Below are 13,675 nucleotides of genomic sequence, written 5' to 3' on the forward strand. Positions count from 1 at the left end.
GTTCTCCAAATGTCCACATTGTCCACATGTATTTACTTAAAGCTTTATAATTCTTAAATTTTTGAAAGAAAAGTGATGAATTTCTGCCATGCCACAATATTACAAAGCCTAAATTAATACAATAGATGTCATGCTTAGATGAAAGAACTGAGGAACATCATGATTAAGAAAACAAGTTCTGTAGATAGACCTTACCAGTCGCTTAAGCTTTCTGTGTCTCTGTGATCCGTGAAGTGGGATAATTACACTTACTTCACAGGGTTGTTATATAAGATAACATATGCCAAGTAGTTAGGACACTGCCTGACTCACAGTAGTAAATGCAGTGTTACCAAAATATCCTTATAAATAATTTAAATTCTAGAAAATGAATGACTGAATACTCAATCTGAATTGTCTTTGTTACCGTCGTATGTGTTCAAGGGGATTTCTGGGGGCTAGCAGTCCAAAGCCTTGCACATCTTGAAAACTAAAGATTTACTGGTCCACTCTCACTGCACCCCATAAATGATCTGAGGAGAATCTTAAAAATCTAGGATTCTACAGGACTCCCGGTTTCTATTTGCAAGTCCAATCCAATGCTTGTGCCTTAGTTTGGGAAAGTCAACCCTGTTTCTAGAACATGGTGCAGAGTACCCTTAACAGGGAACAGAGGGTTGTCTACTAGAGGGCATTTTCTCAGCAACTTAGTGGATGTTCAAAGCCAAATCAGTGTAGCCCAATTCTGGTGCCAAAGAAAAATTTCACTCATGTGTTAGGACTATTTGAATTATAATCCAGTTGGCTCTGAATATCAGAATCAAGATTCCAATGACACACTGATCAAACTGTCATAATTCGCGAGACTAGAAAATCTTTTACACACATTGTGTTTAAAAATTTGTTCAAAAGTTTGTCTCGCTATCATACGTTGCATTTGGCAATAGCTTTGTTAGGTCCAATAAAAACTATTCACTAGAGTTTAAAGCATTTAAATATGGCTGCTTTGAATGTTTTTGCAGCCACAGCTGGTACCAATGTGTTGATAAAAAGTCATTCAGGAAAGCAAGTCTAAGAATATAATTGGGATTGATATTCTCTCCAGGCCAGGTGTGTAGATCAAATGTCAAGCTATATTGCCAGTTCTGATGCATAATTAAGAGAGACTTGGACATTTAGCACTTGGAAGCATGTAACTGAATAAAGAAAATTAAACACAATTTTTAGAAGCTTATCATGTGCTCTCTTCCACTGGTTTCCATCACTGAGATTATAGGACAAGTGGTTTTGTGCTACCTCCCCCCTTCTACCTGCTGCCAAACAAAATTAGATAATGCTATTCCTGTTTGTTTAATATGTACAGCTTACAAAGTACTTTCACATGCATTGCTCATTTAACCCTCACATCCACATAAAATAGAATTTGTGAAACTAGCAAGGAAAGCATTACTATTAAAATTTTAAGAGCTAAGACAGGTAAAGTGATCTATACAAAAATGTAGTAATAAGCATACAGAAAAACACCCAGAACTTCCTCTTGAAGTGGCCTAAATGTCAGAACAGCTACAAAAATTAGGGCCACTTTGGGACTCAGCAAACATCTAGAGAACTTTGGCTCACACCACTGGTAGCCAGACCAGCTGCAGAGATACCAAGGAACAAGATTGGATTGGAATGGGCTTCAGAAGCCCACTCCTCTTGTCAAGACCAGTGGACTGTAGGCTAGTTCTTGGGATCTGAAAGTAAAAGTGAATGTCAATTCTGGGGTATTGGGTTAAGGTACAATGGTATATTCCAGTGGGTAGAGCTAAGAGTACTTCTAGCATCATCCAACAGTTAAAATAATGCTGATACTGTCAACTAAAGAAAAAAATGTTCAGCATCTGCCTTTGCTTATAGGCCTCAAATACTTCCAAACCATATGTGGATTTAACATGGATTTGATGATACTGTATAGCTGTTTTTTGATTTCTTGGTTGCTTTTTTTTTTTTTTTTTTTTGCATTCTGGAAAGAGAACATGAAAGACCAAATGAAAAGAATTATTGCCAGAAAAATGTTTTAGTTCATCTTTCTTTTGAAAACACTGGATTCATGAGCTCAATCTTATTTCATTGTGTTTATAATTTCCTGATGTTTTTACTTAATCTTGCTTAAAGTGCATATAACTGGATGCCTACAAATTATTCTCATAAACTCATCCATAAATGACTCAATACATGGCAGGAAAGTAGGTTTATATATAAAATATCCAATCAATGTCAGAGTCATTAGATTCCTGAGCAACTAACAAAAGGAACACTGAGATCCTATAGGAACAGGGTTGCATACACTCAGTAGTCCCCCTTTATTCCTGTAACACATCCAAAGGCAGCGGAAAGTATAGGAAACAAAAATTCAAACCTATATTTGATGGAACCAGCTCAGACTCCAAAATATTTGTAAATTTCACCAAAAGCAACTGAGATTGCACAGAAGCCCCATGGGAGGAGACAGAGAGCACAGCAGGAGACAGAGGGCACAGCAGTGACAAATATCAGAAATTCACAAACAAACAAACAAAAACACTTCCTGAAGTTCAGAGACATGTTCTAAGGGGCAGAAGCTATATCCCTTGCCTGAACCCACAAGGTGCAAGAATGGAGATGAGATGAATATCAAAAGAAGCCCCCTTGAAGCTGGTTCATTCAGAGAAAGAGAGGAATCAGGGGTAGCTAAAAACCATACAGATAAGCTATATTCACAGAAGCTTTAAAAAAAAAATTTAAAAAAAACACTAGTCAGCTAATAAGTGGAGAGTCTTTGTTAAAACCACCGATGTGGAAGATCATCCTGGCCTCTTCCCATCTTAGGAAAGTTTTGCAAAGAACTGATATAGGAAAATTCAATACATTCCTGAAGAATCTCTGTATGAATCAAAATTCAATACATTCAATAAGGAAAATTTAATAAATAGCACAGCATCAATACAAAGATGCTATAAAAACAAGGAATAAAGTGGCAAATTTATTAACAGAGAAAACCATTCACCAGAGCAATACTGCCACAGAGCATATAAAGTTGTGAATGTAAAGGTTTGCCATGAATTAATAAAAACAACCTCCTCTATAAGAGAAAGCCACAAAACAAAAATGCAAGATCTTAAGAAGGAAATATTGAGAAAGAGAAGATGAAGCATGAGCTGTAAGAACTGAGGGGAGAAGTAGAGGAATAAACTAAAACCACTACAGAAATTAGAATAAGACAGAAGAAAGATCAGAGGCAACATATTATGGAAAATATACAAGGGATATAGGAGATAAAATTAGAACAGCAAATGCAGTAAAATAAAAATAAAGGAAGAACTAAGAAGGACTGAGAGAAAATGAGAGCTATAGATGACAGGTATAGGAGATCCAACACACACATAACTAGAATCCCTAAGAAAATCTAAATGATGGAACAGAACAAATACTTAAAGACATAATTCAAGTAAACTCTATATAATGAAAGGCCACAGACTGTGCTTTCACCATTTTGTGTGAACTTACACAAAACAGTCAACATGGAGACATAATCTAGCATATTTACCTGTCTTCAAAGATAAAGAAAGAACACTTTTGGCGATCAGGCAAAAAGATCAAGTGTGTTATAAAGAAGGAAATAATCAGGGTGATCTTGGATTTCTCCAGAGTAATATTCATCACCAGAAAATGTAACAAAATCTAGAAAATACTGAAGGAAAGAAAGCAAGAACTGAGGATTTAACATCAAATCAAACAGGGCTTTAAATTTACAGGCTACAGACAACAGGTTACAACATGCAAGAATTTAGAGAATATTGTTCCCATTCTTTCTTGACTAAACTTCTGAAGACAAAGGACTGGCCATGAGTTTTAATATACTTAAACGTGAACTAAGACTAAAACAAGTGTGGAGATTAGAGTGACGTAAGAGAACGTAAATACTGTATGCCTTAACAAAGTAGAAATTATACCATTAACAAAAATTGCAAGAAAAAGGGGGAAAATGTGGGAGGAAAAGTACATAGATTCCCTTGGGTAGTATCTGTAGTAAAAGGATATCATTTAAAGAACATGCTATGTAATATCTGTATTAATATTTAACAATACAAAGGTAAATTCTAAAGCCAGATGATGGAGACAAGCTAGGGAAAGAGGAAAAATAGGAAAGCTTTTAATTTTATCATTGCTCATAAAACAGAACTAATAGACAATGTCTAAGTTTATGAAGAACTAAAAATATTAAACAATGTTATAATCACAAAGTAATAGAACAAAATGGCAAACCTTTCTCAATCTCAGTAGAACCACATTTAGAAAGCAAAATGAAGAAAACAGAAAACAGGCCTTCTGCTACACGGCCTTCTCTCTCCCAGCCTGCACCTGTGCTTCCCTAAAATCAGCTGACAGAGGGAGAGAAGACCCAGCCCTGGCTGACAGATGGTTCTGCACAGTATGCAAGCACCACTAGAAAGTGGACAGTTGCAGCACTGCAGCCCCTTTCTGGGATATCCCTGAAGGACAGCAGTGAATAGAAATCCTCCCAGTGAGCAGAACTTTGAGCTGTGTACCTGGTTGTTCACTTTCCTTGGAAGGGGAAATGGCCAGATGTGCAATTGTACACAGATTCATGGGCTGGCTGGTTGGTCAGGAACTTGGTAAGAACATGATTGGAAAATTGGTGATGGGGAAATTTGATGAAAAAGGTATGTGGATATATCTCTCTGAATGAACAAAAATCCCCATGAAGAAGTTGTGTCCCATGTGAATACTCACCAAAGGGTGACCTTAGCAGAGAAGAATTGTAATAATCAAGGGGATAAGATGACCCATTTTATAGATACCAGTCAGTCTCTTTCCCCAGCCACCCCTGTCATTGCCCAGTGGGCTCATGAACAAGGTGCCTATGGTGGCAGGAATGGAGGTTATGCATCAGCTCAGCATCATAGACTTCTACTCATCAAGGCCAACCTGGCTATGGCCATCGCTGAGCATCCAATCTTCTAGCAGCAGAGACTAACACTGAGTACCCAATATGACACCATTCACTGGGGTGATTAGACAGCTATTTGATGGCAGGTCGATTACACTGTATGACATCCATTATGAAAGGGACAATGATTTGCTCTTAGTGGAATAGATATTCACTCTAGATATGGACTTGCCTTTTCTGCATGCAATACTTCTGCCAAAATTACATTCCATGGATTTATAGAATGCCTTATCCACCAGCATGGTACTGAAACGGTATTGCTTCTGATCAAGAAACTCACTTCACAGCAAAACAGTGAGGCAATGGGAACATGTTCATGGCATTCACTATTCTTACCATGTTCCCCACCATCCTAAAGCAGCTGGCCTGATAAAATGGTGGCATGAGCTTTTGAAAACCCAGTTATAGCATGAGCTAGGTGAAGATACATTGCTGGGGTGTGGCAAAATTCTCCAGAAGGCTGATAGGCTCTGAGAAAGAAAGAAAGGAAAAAAGGAACAGAAGGTGATGGGAGGGGAGGGGAGGGAAAGAGAAAGCAAAGGTTTCAATCTAATATCAGAGAAGGTAGAACACTCAGGTTAAAAAGCATTAAATGAAGCAAAGAAGGAAACTATAACTTTATAATACCAAGCGTAATTCACAGTAAAGATAAAACATGTATGATTATTTATGTACCAAGTAATTAGAGGTTACACAAGGAGAAACAAAAACCTACTAACAATAGGAAACATAATTCACCTCTCTCAGGCCATGACAGGTCAAGAGGGAAAAAAAATTAACTAAGAATATGATATAGAAAACCTAATACAATTAATTAGACCAATCTGATTATAAAAATCACACCATGGGCTTCCCTGGTGGCGCAGTGGTTGAGAGTCCGCCTGCCAATGCAGGGGACACGGGTTCGTGCCCCGGTCCGGGAAGATCTCACATGCTGCGGAGTGGCTGGGCCCGTGAGCCATGGCCGCTGGGCCTGCGCGTCCGGAGCCTGTGCTCCACAATGGGAGAGGCCACAACAGTGAGAGGCCCGCGTACCACCACCAAAAAAAAAAAAATCTCACCCTATATCCTAATAAAAAGAGTTTATACCTTCTGTTTAAGTGCCCATGAAACATTCACAGAAGCTGATTATACACTAATATCAAAAAAAACTTCAATACATTACAAAAAGTAGAAATAGTACAAACAACATTCTCTGATCAATATGCAATATGACAAATTAACAATAAAATCAGAAAATAGAAAGCTTATATCCATTGAAATTTTTAAAGACTCACTTAAAAGAACTCTTGAATCAAAGAGGAAAACTCAAAACTAAAATTGCAGAACATCTGGAAAAAAATAAGAAAACTACACATTACTAACACAATTCTGAGGAAAATCATAGCCTTAAAATAGTTCTACTATAAGCATGAAAGAATAAAAATACATAAATTCAGCATTCATTTTAAGAAGTTAGAAAAGAAACAAAACAAAATGAAGGAAAGCCAAAGGAAGGAATCAATAAAGATAAAAGGAGAACTTAAGAAGATGGAGACTTCCAGGGAAGATGGCGGAAGAGTAAGACGCAGAGATCACCTTCCTCCCCACAAATACACCAGAAATAGAGCTACACGTGGAACAACTCCTACAGAACACTACTGAACGCTGGCAGAAGACCTCAGACCTCCCAAAAGGTAAGAAATTCCCCACGTACCTGGGTAGGGACGGGACCTGCACCAGTGGGAGGGAGCCGTGAAGGAGGAAAGGTTTCCACACACTAGGAAGCCCCTTCGTGGGCAGAGACTGCGGGTGGTGGAGGCGGAAAGCTTCCGAGTCGCGGAGGAGAGCACAGCAACAGGGGTGCAGAGGGCACAGTGGAGAGATTTCCACACAGAGGATCGGTGCTGACCGGTGCTCATCAGCCCGAGAGGCTTGTCTGCTCACCCACCGGGGCAGGGAGGGCTAGGAGCTGAGGCTCGGGCTGCGGTCGGAGCGCAGGGAGACGACTGGGGCTGGCAGTGTGAACACAGCCTGAAGGGGCTAATGCGCCACAGCTAACAGGGAGGGAGTCCGGGAAAAAGTCTGGACCTGCCGAAGAGGCAAGAGACTTTTTCTTCTCTCTTTGTTTCCTGGTGCGCGAGGAGAGGGAATTAAGAGCGCTGCTTAAAGGAGCACCAGAGATGGGCATGAGCCGTGGCTGAAAGCGCAGACCACAGAGACGGGTGTGGAACGCTGGGGCTACTGCTGCCGCCGCCAAGAGGCCTGTGTGCGAGCTCAGGTCACTGTCCATGCCCCCCATCCGGGGAGCCTGTGCAGCCCGTCACTGCAGGGGTCCCTGGATCCAAGGACGGCTTCCCCGGGAGAGCGCACGGCGCGCCTCGGGCTGGTGCAATGTCACGCCAGCCTCTGCCGCAGGCTTGCCCCGCACTCCGTGCCCCTCCCTCGCTCACGACCTGAGTGAGCCAAAGTCTCCGAAGTGGCTGCTCCTTTAACCCTGTCCTGTCTGAGTGAAGAACAAATGCCCTCCGGGAACCTACACGGAGAGGCGGGGCCAAATCCAAAGCTGAGACCCGGGAGCTGTGAGAACAAAGAAGAGAAAGGGAAATCTCTCCCAGCAGCCTCAGAAGCAGCGGATTAAAGCTCCACAATCAACTTGATGTACCCTGCATCTGTGGAATGCATGAATAGACAACGAATCATCCCAAATTGAGGAGGTGGACTTTGAGAGCAAGATTTATGATTTTTTCCCCTTTTTCTCTTTTTGTGAGTGTGTATGTGTATGCTTCTGTGGGAGATTTTGTCTGTACAGCTTTGCTTCCACCATTTGTCCTAGGGTTCTATCCATCTTTTTTTTTTTTCAATTTTTTTCCTTAATAATTATTTTTTATTTTAATATCTTTGTTTTATTTTATCTTACTTTATTTTATTTTACTTTAACTTCTTTCTTTCTTTCTTTCTTTCCTTCATTCCCTCCTTTAGACAATGAATCATCCCAAATTGAGGAGGTGGACTTTGAGAGCAAGATTTATGATGTTTTCCCCTTTTCCTCTTTTTGTGAATGTGTATGTGTATGTTTCTGTGTGAGATTTTTGTCTGTATAGCTTTGCTTCCAACATTTGTCCCAGGGTTCTATCCGTCGGTTTTTTCTTTTTTTTCTTAATAATTAATTTTTATTTTAATAACTTTATTATATTTTATCATACTTTGTTTTTACTTTTTGTTTCTTTTTTTCCTTCCTTCCCTCCTTCCTTCCCTCCTTCCTCTCTCCATCCCTCCCTCCTTTCTTTCTTTCTTTCTACTTCTACTAATTCTTTCTTTCTACTTTTTCTCCTTTTTATTCTGAGCCGTGTGGATGAAAGGCTCTTGGTGCTGCAGCCAGGGGTCAGTGCTGTACCTCTGAGGTGGGAGAGCCAACTTCAGGACACTGGTCCACAAGACACCTCCCAGGTCCACATAATATCAAACAGCGAAAATCTCCCAGAGATCTCCATCTCAACACCAGCACCCAGCTTCACTCAACGACCAGCAAGCTACAGTGCTGGACACCCTATGCCAAACAACTAGCAAGACAGGAACGCAACCCCACCCATTAGAAGAGAGGCTATCTAAAATCATAAAAGTCCACAGACACCCCAAAACACACCACCAGACGTGGACCTGCCCACCAGAAAGACAAGATCCAGCATCATCCACCAGAACACAGGCACTAGTCCCCTCCACCAGGAAGCCTACACAACCCACTGAACCAACCTTAGCCACTGGGGACAGACACTAAAAACAACGGGAACTACGAACCTGCAGCCTGCAAAAAGGAGACCCCAAACACAGTAAGATAAACAAAATGAGAAGACAGAAAAACACACAGCAGGTGAGGGTGCAAGATAAAAACCCACCAGACCTAACAAATGAAGAGGAAATAGGCAGTCTACCTGAAAAAGAATTCAGAATAATGATAGTAAAGATGATCCAAAATCTTGGAAATAGAATAGACAAAATGCAAGAAACAGTTAACAAGGACCTAGAAGAACTAAAGGTGAAACAAGCAACGATGAACAACACAATAAATGAAATTAAAAGTACTCTAGGTTGGATCAATAGCAGAATACTGAGGAAGAAGAACAGATAAGTGACCTGGAAGATAAAATAGTGGAAATAACTACTGCAGAGCAGAATAAAGAAAAAAGAATGAAAAGAACTGAGGACAGTCTCAGAGACCTCTGGGACAACATTAAACACACCAACATTCGAATTATAGGGGTTCCAGAAGAGGAAGAGAAAAAGAAAGGGACTGAGAAAATATTTGAAGAGATTATACTTGAAAACTTCCCTAAGATGGGAAAAGAAATAGTCAATCAATTCCAGGAAGCACAGAGAGTCCCATACAGGTTAAATCCAAGGAGAAACATGCCAAGACACATATGAATCAAACTATCAAAAATTAAACACACAAAAAAATGTTAAGAGCAGCAAAGGAAAAGCAAACAATAAACATACAAGGGTATCCCCATAAGGTTAAAAGCTGATCTTTAAGCAGAAACTGCAAGCCAGAAGGCAGTGGCAGGACATATTTAAAGTGATGAGAGGGAAAAACTTACAACCAAGATTACTCTACCCAGCAAGGATCTCATTCAGATTCGACGGCGAAATTAAAACCTTTACAGACAAGCAAAAGCTAAGAGAATTCAGCACCACCAAACCAACTTTACAACAAATGCTAAAGGAACTTCTCTAGGCAGGAAACACAAGAGAAGGAAAAGACCTATAATAACAAACCCAAAACAATTAAGAAAATGGTAATAGGAACATACATATCAATAACTACCTTAAACGTAAGTGGATTAAATGCTCCAACCAAAACACATACAGTGGCTGAATGGATACAAAAAAAAAAAAAAAACCCATATATATGCTGTCTACAAGAGACCCACTTCAGACCTAAGGACACATACAGACTGAAAGTGAGGGGATGTAAAAGATATTCCATGCAAATGGAAATCAAAAGAAAGGTGAAGTAGCAATACTTATATCAGACAAAATAGACTTTAAAATAAAGACTATTACAGGGCTTCCCTGGTGGCGCAGTGGTTGAGAGTCCGCCTGCTGATGCAGGGGACGCGGGTTCGTGCCCCGGTTCGGGAAGATCCCACATGCCGCGGAGCGGCTAGGCCAGTGAGCCATGGCCGTTGAGCCTGCACATCTGGAGCCTGTGCTCCACAACGGGAGAGGCCACAACAGTGAGAGGCCCGTGTACCACAAAAAAAAAAAAAAAAAAAAAAAAAAAAGACTATTACAAGAGACAAAGAAGGACACTACATAGTGATCAAGGGATGAATCCAAGAAGAAGATATAACAATTGTAAATATTTATGCACCCAACATAGGAGCACCTCAATACATAAGGCAAATACTAACAGCCATAAAAGGGGAAATCGACAGCAACACAATCATAGTAGGGGACTTTAACACCCCACTTTCACCAATGGACAGATCAACCAAAATGAGAATAAATAAGGAAACACAAGCTTTAAATGAAACGTCAAACAAGATGGATTTAACTGATATTTATAGGACATTCCACCCAAAAACAACAGAATACACTTTCTTCTCAAATGCTCATGCAACATTCTCCAGGATAGATCATATCTTGGGTCACAAATCAAGCCTTGGTAAATTTAAGAAAATTGCAATCGTATCAAGTATCTTTTCCGACCACAACACTGTAAGACTAGATATCAATTATAGGGAAAAAAAACTGTTAAAAATACAAACACAAGGACGCTAAACAATACACTATGAAATAACCAAGAGATCACTGAGGAAATCAAAGAGGAAATTAAAAAAATACCTAGAAACCAATGACAACGAAAACACGACAAGCCAAAATCTATGGGACACAGCAAAAGCAGTTCTAAGAGGACAGCAATAAAATCCTACCTCAAGAAACAAGAAACATCTCAAATAAACAACCTAAACTTACACCTAAATTAGACAAAGAAGAACAAAAAAAAACCCCAAAGTTAGCAGAAGTAAAGAAATTATAAAGGTCAGATCAGAAATAAATGAAAAATGAAATGAAGGAAATGATAGCAAAGATCAATAACTAAAAGCTGGTTCTTCCAGAAGATAAACAAAATTGATAAACCATTAGCCAGATTCATCAAGAAAAAAAGGGAGAAGACTCAAATCCATAGAATTAGATATGAAAAAGGAGAAGTAACAACTGACACTACAGAAATACAAAGGATCATGAGAGATTACTACAAGCAACTGTATGCCAATAAAATGGACAACGTGGAAGAAATGGACAAATTCTTAGAACTGCACAACCTTCTGAGACTGAGCCAGGAAGAAATAGAAAATATAAAAAGACCAATCGCAACCACTGAAATTGAGACTGTGATTAAAAATCTTTCAACAAACAAAAGCCCAGTACCAGATGGCCCCACAGGCGAATTCTATCAAACATTTCTAGAAGAGCTAACATCTATCCTTCTCAAACTCTTCCAAAATATAGCAGAGGGAGGAACACTCCCAAACTCATTGTATGAGGCTACCATCACCCTGATACCAAAGCCAGACAAAGATGTCACAAAAAAAGAAAACTACAGGCCAATATCACTGATGAAAACAGATGCAAAAATCCTGAACAAAATACTAGCAAACAGAATCCAACAGCACATTAAAAGCATCATACACCATGATCAAGTGGGGCTTATTCCAGGAATGCAAGGATTCTTCATTATAGACAAATCAATCAATGTGATAAACCATATTAACAAATTGAAGGAGAAAAACCATATGATCATCTCAACAGATGCAGAAAAAGCTTTTGACAAAATTCAATACCCATTTATGATAAAAACCCTCCAGAAAGTAGGCATAGAGGGAACTTACCTCAACATAATAAAGACCAGATATGACAAACACACAGCCAACATTGTTCTCAATGGTGAAAAACTGAAACCATTTCCACTAAGATCAGGAACGAGACAAGGCTGCCCACTCTCACCAAGGTTATTCAACATAGTTTGGAAGTTTTAGCCACAGCAATCAGAGAACAAAAAGAAATAAAAGAAATCCAAATTGGAAAAGAAGAAGTAAAACTGTCACTGTTTGCAGATGACATGATACTATACATAGAGAATCCTAAAGATGCTTCCAGAAAACTACTAGTGTTCATCAATAAATTTAGTAAAGTAGCAGGATACAAGCTTAATGCACAGAAATCTCTTGCATTCTTATACACTAATGATGAAAAAGCTGAGAGAGAAATTAAGGAAACACTCCCATTTACCACTGCAACAAAAACAATAAAACACCTAGGAATAAACCTACCTAAGGAGACAAAAGACCCGTATGCAGAAAACTATGACATTGATGAAAGAAATTAAAGATGACATAAACAGATGGAGAGATATAGCATGTTCTTGGATTGGAAGAATCAACATTGTGAAAATGACTCTACTACCCAAAGCAATCTACAGATTCAGTGCAATCCCTATCAAATTACCAATGGCATTTTTCACAGAACTAGAACAAAAAATTTCACAATTTGTATGGAAACATAAAAGCCCCCAAATAGCCAAAGCAATCTTGAGAAAGAAAAACGTAGCTGGAGGAATCAGGTTCTCAGACTTCAGACTATACTACAAAGCTACAGTAATCATGACAGTATGGTACTGGCACAAACACAGAAATATAGATCAATGGAACAGGATAGAAAGCCCAAAAATAAACCCACACACATATGGTCACCTTATCTTTGATAAAGGAGGCAAGAACATATAATGGAGAAATAAGTGGTGCTGGGAAAACTGGACAGCCACATGTAAAAGAATGAAATTAGAACACTTCCTAACACCATACAAAAGAATAAACTCAAAATGAATTAAAGACCTAAATGTATAGCCAGACACTATAAAATTATTAGAGGAAAATCATAGGCAGAATACTCTATGACGTAAATCACAGCAAGATCATTTTTGTCCCACCTCCTAGAGAAAGGGAAATAAAAACAAAAATAAACAAATGGGACCTAATGAAACTTAAAAGATTTTGCACAGCAAAGGAAACCGTAAACAAGACGAAAAGACAACCCTCAGAATGGGAGAAAATATTTGCAAACAAAGTACTTGACAAAGGACTAATCTCCAAAATATACAGGCAGCTCATGCAGCTCAATATCAAAAAAACAAACAACCCAATACAAAAATGGGCAGAAGACCGAAATATACATTTCTCCAAAAAAGATATACAGATTGCCAACAAACACATGAAAGGATGCTCAACGTCACTAATCATTAGAGAAATGCAAATCAAAACTACAATGAGGGGCTTACCTGGTGGCGCAGAGGTTGAGAGTCCGCCTGCCGATGCAGGGGACACGGGTTCGTGCCCTGGTCTGGGAGGATCCCACGTGCTGCAGAGCAGCTGGGCCCGTGAGCCATGGCCGCTGAGCCTGTGTGGCGGAGTCTGTGCTCTGCAACGGGAGAGGCCACAGCAGTGAGAGGCCCGCGTACCGAAAAAAAAAAAAAAAATGAGCAGAAGACCTAAATTGACATTTCTCCAAAAAAGATATACAGATGGCCAACAAACACATGAAAGGATGCTCAACATCACTAATCATTAGAGAAATGCAAATCAAAACTACAATGAGGGGCTTCTCTGGTGGCGCAGTGGTTGAGAGTCTGCCTGCCGATGCAGGGGACATGGGTTCGTGCCC

The sequence above is a fragment of the Mesoplodon mirus genome, assembly GCF_964341445.2.
Source record: "Mesoplodon mirus genome assembly, chromosome: 3".
In the NCBI taxonomy this organism is placed as follows: domain Eukaryota; kingdom Metazoa; phylum Chordata; class Mammalia; order Artiodactyla; family Ziphiidae; genus Mesoplodon; species Mesoplodon mirus.